Below are 15,059 nucleotides of genomic sequence, written 5' to 3' on the forward strand. Positions count from 1 at the left end.
CCTAAATTCATTCGGACATCAAATGCAATCTGAGGAACCATAGTCATCGCACCACCATGACTGTTCCGCGTTTTACGACCATAAAATAATAATTCCGCACGAATACCAGATTTTCGTGTGCCATAGCCCACGCCTTCCGCCGTGGGCTTGGGCCCTCGACCTGAATCGCCTAAAATTTATCCGGAACATCAAATATGACCTAAGGAGCCATAGTCACCGCACTGCCATGAATGTTCCTCATTTTTGGCATTTTACGGCCATAAAACTGGAATTCCGCCCTATTCCCATATTTTTGTGTGCTATAGCCCACGCCTTCCGCCGTGGGCCCAGCCCCCGGACCTCGAATCGCCTAAAAATTTTCCAGGTCATCCACTACGACCTATGGAACCACAGTCACCACCCGGCCATGACCGTTCCTGATTTTATGGCATTTTGCGGCCATAAAATTGGAATTCCGACAAATCCTCATATTTTCGTGTGCTATAGCCCACGCCTTCCGCCGTGGGCCGAGCCCCTGAAGCCGGATCGCCTAAAAAATTTTCGGGACATCCAATACGACCTAAGGAACCATAGTCACCGTCCCGCCATGACCGTCTCCCATTTTTTAGCATTTTACGGCCATAAAAGTGGAATTTTGCCTAATTCTCATATTTTCGTGTGTTATAGCTTTCGCCTTCCGCTGTGGGCTCGGTCCCCCAGGCCCATATCGCCTAAAAAAAATTTGGGACATTCTATACGACCTAGGGAACCACAGTCACTGTCCTGCCATGACTGTCCACCATTTTTTAGCATTTTACGGCCATAAAACTAGAATTATTCCTGATTCTCATATTTTCGTGCGCTATAGCCAACGCCTTACGCCGAAGGCCCGGGCCCCCGGACTAGGAGCACCTAAATATATTTTGGGACATTCAATACGAACTAAGGAACCACAATCACCGCCCTGCCATGACTGTTCCTCGTTTTATGGCGTTTATGGCTATAAAACTTGAATTTCGCACGATTCTCACATTTTTGTGTGCTATAGCGCACGCCTTCCGCCGTGGGCCTTGGTCCCCGAAACGAATCGCCTAAAAAAATTTTGAGACATCAAATACGACCTAAGGAACCACAGTTACTGCCCTGCCATGACCGTTCCTCATCTTTAGGCGTTTTACAGCCATAAAACTAGAATTCCGATCGAATCCTAGAATTTCGTGTGCTATAGCCCAAGCCTTGCGCTGTGGGCCCGGACCCCAGACCCGAATCGCCTAATATTTTTCCTAGATATCAAATACAACCTAAGAAACCACAGTCACTGGCCCGCCATGATCTTTCCTCATTTTTGGCATTTTACGGCCATAAAATTGGGATTCCGCACCAATCCCAGATTTTCGTGTGCTATAGCCCATGCCTTCCGCCGTGGGCTCGGCCCCCAGACCCGATTCGCCTAAAATTCATGCGGGACATCAAATACGACCTAAGGAACCATATTCACCGCACCGCTATGACCGTTCCTCGTTTTACGGCCATTAAACTATAATTCCGCACGAATCCTATATTTCGTGTGCTATGTCACCTCCTCGCCATGATCGTCACCTATTTTTTGGTGTTTTACGGCCCTAAAAGTGAAAATTTTCCTCATTCCCATATTTTCGTGTGCTATAGCCTACTACTTCTGTCGTGGGCTCGGTCACCCGAACCCGGATCGCCTAAAAATTTTTCAGGACATCCAGTACGACCTAAGGAACCACAATCACCGCCCCACCATGACCTTCTATTTTTTTGCCATTTTACGATCATAAAATTGAAGTTTTGCCCGATTCCCATATTTTTGGGTGCAATAGCCGGCATCCTCCACCGTGGCACCCGGGCCCTGATCGCCAAAATTTTTTCGGGACATCCAATACGACCTAAGGAACCACAGTCACCGACCCTCCATGACCGTTCCTCGTTTTACGGCTATAAAACTTGAATTTTGCCCGATTCTCATATTTTCGTGTGCTATAGCCCACGCCTTCAGCCATGGGCCGGGGCCCCCGAACTCGGATCGCCTAAAATTTGTCCGGAAAATCTGATACGACCTAAGGAACCATAGTCACCGCACCGCCATGACCGTTCCTCTTTTTTGGCGTTTTACGGTAGTAAAACTGGAATTTCGCACGAATCGCAAATTCTCTTGTGCTATAGCTCGCGCCTTCCGCCTGGGCCCAGGCCCCCGGACCCGGATCACCTAAAAATTTTTCGGGAAAACCTAAGGAACCATAGTCACTGTCCCCCAATTTTTTGGCGTTTTACGGCCATAAAAGTGGAATTTTGCGTGATTCCCATATTTTCGTGTGCTATAGCCCACGCCTTCCGCGTGAGCTCGGTCCCCCGGACCCGGATCGCCTAAAAAATTTTTGGGATATCCAATACGACCTAAGGAACCACAGCCACCGCTGCGTCATGACCGTCCATCATTTTTTGGCGTTTTACGACCATAAAACTGAAATTTTGCCCGATTCCCATATTTTCGTGTGCTATAGCCCACGCCTTCCTCCGTGGGCCTGGCCCCCCGAACCCGGATCGCCTAATAAATTTCTGGGACATCCAATAGGATCTGAGGAACCACACTCATCGCCCCGCCATGACCGTCTCCCATTTTTTTGCGTTTTATGGCCATAAAAGTGGATTTTCGCCAATTTCTTATATTTTCGTGTGTTATAGCCCACGCCTTCTGCCATGAGCCCAGACCAATTTTAGAGCTTAACCGATGAGCCAAATTACAACTTAATATAATTTATGCACTTTTTAATATAGATATTAATCACGAATGAGATTTTTCTCGTTTTTTGAAATTGAAACTCATACATTGAAATTGATATACACATCCGCAATATCGCAAATTTTTCTACCTGGAACTCATTTTTTCCATCTTATTTTTCTGTAAGAATGAACTTAAATGTTGCACAATTTTGCGGGAAATGCAAATTGAATGGGTAAAAGGTTGTTTTTCTCAAAATTGGCTCGGGTAAACCGCCTTGCGGCAGTTTGTCCGGCTAGATCTCAAAAAAATAGTCGAAATTCAAAAACAAATTGCGTCAATCCGACAACCGAGCGCAAAGTTATGGCCGTTTAAAGTTTTAACTATTCACAACTAGTTTTCTGCGCTTGTGCTCTATTTTAGTATAAAAACGCCTGCTACATATATGGCAACGCGGTGTTACTAAATCAATTTCCACAAACATCAATAATATAAAAAATATTATGATACTTCAACTCATTTTGACCTCTAATTGTGTATCGTATTTTTGTATTGTTAGATAATTATATATAATTTACTGTACACATTGTCGAAAATGCAAAATCTATATAATCCTTGGTACTGATGACAGTGCACAAAGATCCCTTACAAAAACTTTCTGACACTATTCCAAATAATCAATCTGCCAACTTAGTCACGAAGCCGTATTAACCTTTATATAAACCTGAATGGAAGAGAAAATGGCAAAAGAAAAACTCAAGAATTATCTTCTACGTTCTTAATAAGGTTTTGCTTATTAGCCTTTAAATCTTCTAACATTTACTTCTACCTTCTCATTAAGGTTTGAACGAACGTCCCGAATCGCCTAAAATTTTGTGGGCCTATCCAATACAACCTAATAAACCATAGTCATTGTTTTTCTATGATTGTTCTTTGTTTCTGGCGTTTTAGGGCTACAAAACAGGAATTCTTGATTTTTGATTTTTGGTGTTCTAATGTCCACGGTATCTTCATTAATTCGGGCGACCAGCATCAAATCGCCTAAAATTTTGCCCCCATTAGAAACAACCTAATGAACGATAGACATTGCTTTTCCATGCTTGTTCCTCATTTTTTTTAGCGTTTTAGGGCCATAAATAGGAATTCAGCATAATTTTCTGTGTTAATGTCCACGTCACCTTCATGAATTCGGGCGACTGGCACCGAAAATCGCCTAAAAAATTTTGGGCCTATCTGAAACGACCTTCCCCATAATTTTTGGGTTCATTTTATGGCATTTTGAAGTCATGCAATACGAATTTGTGATTTAATTCACTTTTATATGTGTATTAATACATGCTGATTTTGTAGATTTTTTTGACGATTGGCCTAGTAACCAATAATCATTGTTTCGCCATGAATATCGGGTTCATTTTATGGCGTTTCGCTCGGGGCCGAATTTATGAGGGATATAGTGGGGCACGTGAACAATATCGAGGTATGTGTGTATATTTAGCAAAAATAAGGCCCAATCTAAACTAATTGTTAGCAATTTTATGATAATTCTTTCCAGGGATATAATATTCTCAGTTATCTCCCTCTTTGAGTACTCAAATTCTTTTGTACTGTTTCGAGGGCTGCTGTTTTGAAAGCCATATGTGCTGGATTTAAGGTAAGAAAGTGTTGCTTCTTGTTCTTTGTTATATGTAGAATGGCGTATTATTTCACTTTGGAAATAGAGATTTGCTGGATGTGAACATATATACCACAATTTAGCTGTTTTACTTGTTTTTAATCTCTGGTAAACTAAAGTGGGTTTGTCCGAATTTAATGTTCAATTGCTCGTATCCGAGCAACATACCTGACATGTATGTTCTTACCCTGTCTCATCAGAATATTGCTTATTGAAATACGCTTAATCTTTCTATTTGAGTTGTACTAGCAATGATTTACTAGTGGCATAGGGAATTTTAGAAGATAATCGGCTTATTGAGTTGCTAGTCCCTCTTGAACATTAGACAACTTAATTTTTTTTCCAACCTAACTGGCTTGCTATTCGCAAATATTAATTGTTCAACTTTCAAGATCGCAGTGAAATGTATAATGTCCTACTTTCCTTAAAAGTTCCATTTCTTGAAATTATGAAGCTTCATAACAAGCTTGTTTCTTCCATATGTAATCCTGTCCATCATTTACAGAGAAAAGGATGGACTTATGCTCTTTTACCTTGTTCCTAAATTGTACAAAAAGGCACTCATCAAAGGTTGGAGTTGGACGGGTCCTTATATTTTCTATCCTATATAGCCAACCGTTGAAAACGTATGATTTTCAGTTCCTCTTGGGACCCTTTTTCACATTATGGATCATGAAGAAGCAGGCAGGAGCACAAAGAGTCAGATTTGTAGAAAACTACAATGAGATTTCTAATGCTCCTTTGCCAATTGTTGAGTCCATAAATTGGTTTCCCTTTTTGGATAACGTTATTTCCCTTTTGATTTCCCTTTATGTATATAGAGTTCTGCCATGTAAATGGAGGATTCATCTGTGCTAAAGAATACATAGAACAACATATCCTTGAAAAAAGGAACACATGATTTTTTACGTTGTCTAGTACTATTTATATCTTGTACGTAGTAATTGGTAATACCATTTAATAATGGTTGAATACATATGTGGTCCCTTAAACTTTCCTGGTTTTCCATTTAGGCACTTAAACTAAGCTTTGTTTTTATTAAATGCCTAAACTTGGTCATTCCCCTACTACATGCTTCCTCTTCTACTTTAACTCTGACCCCTCTAATCCCTTTTCACTCGATCATACAATCACAAAGTTGTTAGCAGGAAGCACTTCATTAGGAGAATAAGCAACATATACCCCTCCATAACGCATGAAGACTTGAATTTTCTAAGGATGGTGAAACCTACATAGGAAATAAACTAAGAAATGGCCATGTGGCGAACTAAGTGATGTAGTCTTAAAACTGAAAATTAAACGAGTCAACAATGCAGCACTCGGCGATTATCTAATTCAGGTAAAATCCAAGCAAACTCCTTGATACTTCATTGCCTCACCAAAAAAGCCACCTCATCTAGAAGTCGCATCCAATGGTTTCTGTTCATAACTTCTGCTTGCCAGGGAAATCTGGGCAGTTAAAAGAAAACACATGTATAGAGAGCATGATTTCAGATTCTTAATATGTCCATCACATTCCCAGCTGCCAATCACTAGTACTAATATCATCAATTGGAAGTGAAATTATGATCAATAGACCCCACAAATGCGTGGCGCAAGCCACAAACTGCACAAAAGTATAGACATATAACCCGATCAACCAATTCCGTTAAAAATTATAGCTAATGAACCTAAGATGGCACATTATCCGCCAGAAAATAAGGAACTTCCAAAGATTACAAAAGCATGTTGTCAACCTGCGACATCCTCTGAAAGGCAGGGCAAACTGCAAAAAGAAAAATGTTGAATCTTGATTTCTGCCAACAGGTTCTCACCAAACAATAAATGAATACGCCAATGAAAAGGGCAATAAGTCTACCTGCTTTTGCTATTGAGCTCATAAAACAACCGACGAATACAGCATATATCACAGCCCTTAACAGGGTTAAAGCTGTGTTGATAAAATAAACGCATCAGACAAATCATAGTCACTTTCTCCATATAGCAGACTCCATCAAAACAAACCAAAACAATGAAGGGGGCTCAAGTGCCCCAAAAAACGCACCACAAAAGAGGCAGCTGTGCTTGCGACAAGTATCCCCCACCACGACAAGCACATCTTCTACAGAAATAAGTCCTAAAATCCAGATAAGAATCAGAGATATTAAATTGCTATGCGAAGCCTCTAAAATTATAAGGAATATCTGCCAAGAATACATTAGAAAATTCTAATCCAGAATGGCCTTGGACATAGAAGATACAACAAAATAACAACTGAGCTCCAGTTAGGGTGAAGCAACTGCACATATTAAGATAAACACAAATTAGTAACATAAACACAACGCACAGTCATTGCACTTGTAAACATAGAACTAATAAACTTCCTGTTGTCCTCATGGATGATCGCCAACATGCCAAAATCTGCAGTAGATACCCACAACCATCAGCTTGAAGGATAAAGTTGATTAAATTGCAGAAAGAAAAACTAGAAGTACAAGACCAATATAATCTCCAAAATAACATGAAAGAAGTATGGAGAAATCTTTGAATTCATAACAAGGATTAGATATGCCGAACAGTTCCAAAATAAACCTTTGAAGGCCATGCAAAATAACTCCCCATTCATCTCTTTCTGCCACCACGTTCTCTCAGAGAGAGACTGAGAGTTTCTCCAGATGCAACATTATAGTATGCAAGAGACAAGTTGTCCTTGAGAAAACCAGCCTTTCCACTCAGCTTTTGTTTGTTTGCAGGAAGCTGGACCTCCCCGGAAATCTTCTCTTTTAGACTGGCAATGCTTTCAGACAGAGATTGCACTGTGATTTCCAGAATTTGTCCTTTGAGATTCCCTTCGTCAGTATTCGGCACAGATACATTGATCCTTGCAGGACCCTGCAATACGACCCAGCAGGAAACAACATTTGCAAGGATGTAAGTAAACATGAGGCATTAAACAAAGTTCTAAAAGAGACCCAGACAATTATGTAAAAGATTGGGGGAAAAATAAGAAAGAAAGCTATCCCTACCGAGTGCTGAGCCAAAAACTGCTCTTCAGGAATGAGAACAGACTCATCAAGCTTTTGCCTCTTCGGCTCTGGCTCTTCAGGTAGAGGAGGGGCTTCTTCCAGTGGAGGAGGAGGCGGCATTCCTTGGGGAATAGGAGGAGGCGGAACCATAGACATTCCGGGTTGGGACATCGGGAGGGGAACAAAGGGTCGAGGTGCTCCCAAAGGTGTAAACTGTGATCCAGGAGGTGGTGGAATAGGATGGCCATGCGAATTCATGGCCATTGATGGAGGCATTGGTGGACGGTTTACCATGAGATTTTGCTGACCTAGCATCTGTGGCATGGGAGGAGGTGGGGGCCGAACCTGAGGAATCATGTTAACCATAGGAGGTCGAGGTGGAGGCGGAGCAGCAACCCCAGCACCGGTGGAGGTGGAATACTGGACGGTATTAGGAGGCCTAGGAATATTCAGCGCAAGCCCAGGAGGTGGAGGTAGTGGCCTAACAGATGGAAAACCAGGTCTGGGAGGTGGAGGGAGCCGTGTGGACCAGGAAGGGTTTCTTTCGATCGATTTGCAGCAGTCATTCGTGGTCATCTGCAGTTAGTGTTCNGTTTCTTTCATCATTTGCAGCATCATTCTGGTCATCTGCATTAGTGTTCTGAGACATTGCCTGGCTTGCAGTGCGACCAATGCTACCTGTGTGACCATCCCATATGACCTGCTTCGGCTCTTCCTATTCCNTTAATCTTCGAAAACATCCTGTCTTTCTGTTCCTTGTACTTTGGATCAATGAGAGAGATCCTCATATGTTCAGACATTTCATTAATAGGTATTAGCTCACCAGTTATAGGAGAGACAACATACTTAGTCGGGTCCCTTTCTGCGGGGATCCTCTCTTCAGGCCTCTTCCAGTTCTTCACAATCCGCATAGGTGGGTCCTGTTCCTCTGCAATTGCCATGGTTTCAGCACTCTTGACATCACCATTCTCTTGAAGAGTCGCAGCTCTCATACCTTCTTCGACTAGCTGCACCTCTTCTTCATCCATCTCCATTTCCACCTCTTTTCCGGGCTCAACATACTCTTCTTCCTCCAATGTAGGCATCTTGCTCCTCCTTATAACCTCCTCAAGGGTCATAGGTGGAGGTAAATCCTGATCCTCATCATCAGCAAAATCTATAGTCTCAACGACAACAAAATCATGCCAATCAATCATAGCCATCTGCAACCTCTCCTGTTCTATCTCATCTTCAGCTTTCTGCCTAGCCTGCTCCTGTGACTTTTCCCACTCCAATCGATGCAGACATCGCTCCAGGACTGTTGTCATGTCAGCAGCACTCTTCCGCAGCTTATCCGTCAAGCCTTTAGGAGGCATCAGAACTTTCGAATACGCATCCGCAAGTGAAGTGAAAAACATGAACATGCTGTGAGTAGGCTTTAGAAAATGAAACTGCAGATTATTAATCTCCCTGCTCGTTAACCCTGTTAAGAAAGACTTCCCATTTCTGGCCACAAATTGTGCTGTAATCTTAATGATATCCAATTCTTCACCTGTGATCCCTTCAGGGAGTCTAACAGTATATTGCTCTGCCTCAGGTGGCTCAAGAACCCTTCTGACAGGTCTAAACTGAGCTGACGGATCAGGCCTAGCAGTTGCCTCAGCACCATCAGCGGTAGGAGGAGCAGGGGCTGCTTCTTGGTCTGCTGGTTGAGTAGGCTGCTCTCCAGAAGCCTGATTCTGTGCACGAGCTTCAGCCAAACGGTGCTGATAATAGGCATGGTAAGGATCAGAAGCATTCAGGAAGTTAAATTTTGCATTGCCAGCGTTATTTAGAACAATCCTCTTCTCAAATTCTGGACCATTCTTCGCCACAAACTGTGCAGTCTTGTCGACAATACTCCTAATATCTGGAGGCGGATAAATGATACCAATGGTTCTCGTATGTGTTGCAACAGACGTTGGAACATTATTAGCTTTATTGTTGTCCTCTTCATTTTCCTCCATGTTATCATCCTTTGGTTCCTCTACCACCTGCGCTGGAGGTGTTGGTCCCAGATTCCCATCCAACGGGGGCGCTGGAAGGGGTAATATTGGCGTGGTGCTCAACATTTATATTCCTGCAAGTTGCAGCAAATTCTATTTTTTTTAAAACGATCAAGCAGTTATGGCGTAGCATAAGCACCAATAATAGTATAAAAACCCCCAAAAATATGCTTCTATCTTCCTTTTTGCTTTCCTCAGGCAAACCCCATGAACATGCTCATCATTTCAGTTGTCATTCAAGCAAACGAAACCTAGAATAAAACCTATACCTCAACTTATTCAAGAAAGAAACCCCAAGAATATGCTGATAGCTTCATTCATTCGAGCAACAACAAAAAAACCAAAAGTAAGCTCAATGACTCAAACTTCATTCAAGCAAGCAAAACCTAAATACAAACTTACACCTTAACTTTCATTTAAAAGAGAAAAAAACAAAAATGTGCTCATAGTATCATTTCACTCAAGTAAGCAAAAGCAATACATATTCTAGTATTCTACAACATCGGAAAGCATTATTAGTGCATTTGCAGTTTCTACAAGAATCTACAGAAGATTAATGCTGAATTGACTTAGTTGTAAAGTTTATAGGCAATTTTCTGAGAGTCATATGCGGAAAATAAAGTCGAGCAAACAGAACTACATACAATCCCAGCAAGAAATAGTAAACAATCCACAGAAACTAAAGTACCCAAATGCAGAAAGAGTAATGCAAACAGAGAAGAAAAAATATATGAAGCAAGACAAGGCAAACTGAACAATCTACATTCCCATTGATTAAGCATCAGAAATTTATCCAAACCCAAAATTAATTAATCACACATAAAAGTGGGCTCTCTAAACAACAAGCGCTAAAAACTCAAAATTAATCACGAGATGTCATGAACCTTCAAGCTCAATTGTGTAGATGAAAGAATTAGTTATACCGGAATTACAAATACCCAAATTAAGGGTCCAGATTAGAAGTAGTTTAATGAGCAGAAACGGCCCAGATCAGTTCAATTGAAGATATAAGCCAGCTAGGATAGAGAGAAAGGGCATAACAGAATTCAGGTAAATTTCTCTTTCTTCCTTCTCGATAACCTCGTGTTCCCTTCTCTTCTTCTTCTTCTAAATTCTGATCCAACCCTCTCTTTTTTGCAGGTATCCAGTCCCATGGAGAGTTACTAGTTTCTATTTCCTTTATTAGTAGAATTAGTTTGTAATTCAGTTGTCAATTTTCCATTTATATAAACAGAAAATCATCCCAAAACAATTGTTCTTCGTCTAGTTTATTAAAATTCTCAATTCGATAATTAGAACTTGACACGAGAACTTTTATAACTGGCTAAAACCAAAAAAACCACAAAGAAAATGTTGCAAAAGATTGTATCTTTTTCCTGAAATCTTAAAAATGTTTTGGGCAGTGGGAATACCTTACTTATTCTCTTCTCTTTCTTATTGAGTAGTAGCTCTAGCAAGTCATTACATTTCCATAATTAGATGCAGAGGATTCAATAACATAGAGTATAGTAAAAATAATTCTCTGTTTGCCTTAGAAATGATGAAGATTGAAGAATGAAAAGGTTGAGCGTGAAGTGGCGAACCTGTTGAAGACTTGAAGAGGAGAGGAGTCACTTGCCGATAGGGATGGCAAATGGTGCGGGGCGGTTGCGGCGCAAACCCGCGAAGACTTAAACCCGCCCCGCAAAGCAAGATTTGCTGTTTTTAACTGCCCCGCCCCTGCACCGCGCAAACCCGCCCCGCATAAATTTTTTTTTTAAAATTTTTATTTTGGGATAATTATCAAAAGATACCACATTCCGATGCATTATATTCTTCTTTTTAGAGAAATTTTATGCAATATTTCCTGATTAAAATTGACAAGCTTAACATTCAGAGCTTCTGTACAGATTTCCCCCTTTTCTTGCTGACAATGGAGCACATTAGCCCTTAAATCTAAACTTGCAATATTTTGGTCGAAAAGGAACTCTTGATAAGCCAAACGAAGACCTGCTTTGTTCCCTGGTTGTTGACAAAGTATACCTCTGCGTCTTGATACATTTAAACAAGAAATTAAAACATGTGCACTAATTTTTGCCGACAAGTAATTCATGATTGAATTATTATACCAGTTCTTAAAGCACCACCCCAACATTTTGTCTTCATACTGTAAAAAAGATAGAATACTTTTTTCCAGGGGAGCTGTTCATTTCCATTTGACCAAGTGAAACATCTCCAAAGGAAAAAAGAACTAAATGCATCTAAGAAAGTGCCATATGGCCATATAGAATCAGATTACACCAGTGTTGCCAAAATTCCCTACATCTGAGACTCCATACTTTTCTACAAGGCAAGAAAAGGGATGACAATCACAAAATAATTAAAAAAGTAGGCTGATTGTTAAACAGTAAATCATTAAATTGGCAACAAAAAAAACCAAAAAGAGCATTAGAGATTATATAATGATTGTTTCTTTTTAATTCATCAAATTCCTGTTGAATTAGCTATAGTTGAACTCCCTACTTAACATAACAAGTAGAATCCAAGAAACAATTACCTAACCTAATAAAACCCAGTTTCAGATTCAAAGTAAAACCCAAAAATCAATCTTTTTACCTAACCCAAAACATAACCACAGTAGAGCAGCAAAAATACAGCGTGAGTTTCAAAATTAAGCTCGAATCTTAGCCAAAAAGAAAGAAAACAGAGGAATAAAGAGTTATCTGATGTCCGTAATCATGTCCGTAATCTTCAAAATTAAGTGAAATTGTGGAAATGAAGAGTATACCAGGGATGGGGAGAGAGATTGTCGCAACTCGCAAGAAAAGAGAAAGCTTGGTCCTGTTATGCCGCTTGAACTTGTCACTCGTCAGTCAGGGACAGATTGAGAGATCGGAGATGAGATTTGAGAGAGGAGATTTGAGAGGGGAGATACGTTATTAGGTTTTAGAGGTTGTTTGGCTAAGGTTATAAGTTGGTCAAACCGGCTTATAAGTACTTTTTGGCTTATCTCCCCGTTTGACAAAAATAAAAGTGCTTATAAGTTAAGTGCTTATAAACCAAAAATAAGCCAAAAGTCATAAGTTGGTCTCCCCCAACTTATCAAATTTCAGCTTATAAGCACTTTAGGTTTGACCAAAATATTTACTATTCTATACCTAAAATACGTTTTTTTAAAACAAAACTCTTTGTATACCCAATTTTTTAACTACTTATTATTAATTCAGCACTTTTATCCAAACACGTAATTGCTTATTTTTTAAATCAGCTTCAGCACTTAAAAGTGATTTTCAGCATCTATGCTTATCAGCTATTCTAAATAAGCTAAGCCAAACGAGCTCTTAGTCCAGCAGTCGGTACCTTTCAGCGTTTGAGCTCTTTAGACTTAAGTTTTATCTTTTTTTTATTTTTAAGAAAAAAACTCGAACTGCGACCCGCCCCGCCCCGCCCCGTCTAAAATTCTATTTTAAAAAATTTAAACCCGCCCCGCATTCGCGGACTCTCTAACCCGTACCGCCCCATTATCATCCCTACGAGTCACCGAGGAGTTAAGCGGTGTACTGTAGCAAGCCACGGCTATTTTGATTTTTTTTTAGATAAGTCTAGCGTTAGAAACAAGGGAAAGAAACCTAGCCTAAATCCAAAGGGCATCCGAAGTCGTACTTGGGTCGGGTTAGACTTGGGTAGTTGGGTTGGGCTTACTGGCTTAGGATTGGACTTGGGTTTGGAACTTGGGCAGTTGGGCTTACTATATATTTTGGGGAGAATGACACAGTTACCCACAAAAATAAAATTATTTACCCTTGTCTACCTATTTATTTTTCTACCCATAAACTAATTATATTTTCTACCCATAGTAGTTTTTGTGGAGAATTTTTTCTTTATTCTCCAATTCTTTTTTATTTCTATGCTTCTTTTCTTCTTTTTTTTCTTTTTTTTTTCTCCTTTTCTTTTTTCTCGTTTTCTTCTTATTTTTTTCTTTTTTCCTTTTCTAATTTCATTTAACTTCCTTTTTTTATATATTCTTTTTCTCTTCATAATCTACTGTTTTCACTATTTTTTATTATTCTTTTTTTATACAATAAGAAAAAATAATTGATATAGTAAATATTTGTTCACCTTTTTTTAATATACTAGTACAATATACCTTTTGTTTTTTTTTTGTTTTTTATTTTTTAAATTCAATTATTAAACTGAAATAATATCAGTTGCCACTTGATCTAATTCACTGAATATCACATTGACTGCTGCTGAGCACCATAAATTACATAATCAGATTCTAAGAATCAACACGTGATTGCCATACAAACCTTGATCTCCTTCCCTATAAATATCAGTACACACTCTACCATTAGCAGTAATACAACCAGTTATAAAGCAAGAAAACATAATCTACGGCTATCAAATCTCCATATATACTAGTTAGAATAAAAATGATAGTAAAATATTGAAAAATGCAATAAAAGTATAAGCAAAAAAGACTTTCAGTACCTGTGATACCAATATGGTATATATGTATACCAACAGAGCATATGATTTCTCTAGAATATTGCTACAATTATCTGAGATTATACTACTGTACCAAAACATTAAAGGATGCAATAAAAGTATGAGAAAATTACATGCTCGTATTGCAAGCTAAATATTCGCAAAACAACTTGCTCATTTCGTATATTAAGAGGGTATACAGTTGTATGGGGTCGTTCCAACAATTGCTTATAACTATAAAAACTATTACATAATACACATAATTTATGTCCATCGGCACACAAAAATTCCAGCATTGCAACTCATGTTCATATAAATAATTTCACAATAGAATTCACTTAAAATGCAACTAAAACAACCAAAACAATGTTCAAACTACCATATGATACCAATATGGCATATAAACTATACCAACATGGTATACAGTTTTACTAGTTAATTCCCGGCAACTATATGACTATACTACTATTACATAACATACATGCATAAAGACAAAAATAAAATAAAAAAAAGGTATACCACATATTAATATAATAAGGTATTTCAAGATATTGTACTATATTACTATTATTAAAAGAAAATCAAATATTGTACCAATTAAATACAGCTAATACAACCAAAAATGATTCAACTAGCATATGATACCAATATAGTATATGGCTATACTAATAGGGTATATAGTTGGAATGAATTGTATACTAAAATGGTATATTTGTATACTATTTGGGTATACAATACAAATTCATCTTCTTCTCTGGTTCAACTATATTTCAACCCAATTTTCTAAAATCTACTACAAAATCTCCACCAAATTGACTAAAACTTTAGCTACAACCTCCAATCAACTTTCCAAACAAACCAATACAGGATCGGATCAAAACAATTAAAAACTCAACCAAACCAAGTTATGAGTTTCAAGCTTCAAGGTCCTTCAATGGTGGATTTAAATTTTTGTACAATAAATATCCAAAAACCAGCATCAAATGTACAATCTACACATCAAAGAACAATAACTAACGAATTTCAACAGTAAAACACTATAAAAAATCTGATCTGGCAATATGGACTCATTCATATGGAGTTTCAAAAATTGATCTATTCTTCCTATGATCTAGTTTTTTATTTGTGCCCTGTATTTTAGTGTTGAAAACTTGTTTGCAGTGCTA

General features: G+C 38.9%; 1 long non-coding RNA gene and 1 pseudogene across 2 annotated transcripts; one reads left to right on the forward strand and one right to left on the reverse strand.

The window, feature by feature from the left end:
- Positions 3,225-5,860, forward strand: LOC109225612. The gene is made up of 4 exons (XR_002067949.1): positions 3,225-3,511; positions 4,076-4,202; positions 4,278-4,376; positions 4,903-5,860. It is a non-coding gene; the product is annotated as an uncharacterized LOC109225612 (long non-coding RNA).
- On the reverse strand, positions 5,743-12,374 carry LOC109225611 (annotated as a pseudogene). The gene is made up of 7 exons (XR_002067948.1): positions 12,194-12,374; positions 7,979-9,500; positions 7,403-7,923; positions 6,969-7,268; positions 6,442-6,797; positions 6,256-6,327; positions 5,743-6,162 (listed from the first exon to the last, which is right to left on the reverse strand). The product of XR_002067948.1 is annotated as a probable splicing factor 3A subunit 1 (transcript).

This window comes from Nicotiana attenuata, chromosome 5 (genome assembly GCF_001879085.1).
Source record: "Nicotiana attenuata strain UT chromosome 5, NIATTr2, whole genome shotgun sequence".
In the NCBI taxonomy this organism is placed as follows: domain Eukaryota; kingdom Viridiplantae; phylum Streptophyta; class Magnoliopsida; order Solanales; family Solanaceae; genus Nicotiana; species Nicotiana attenuata.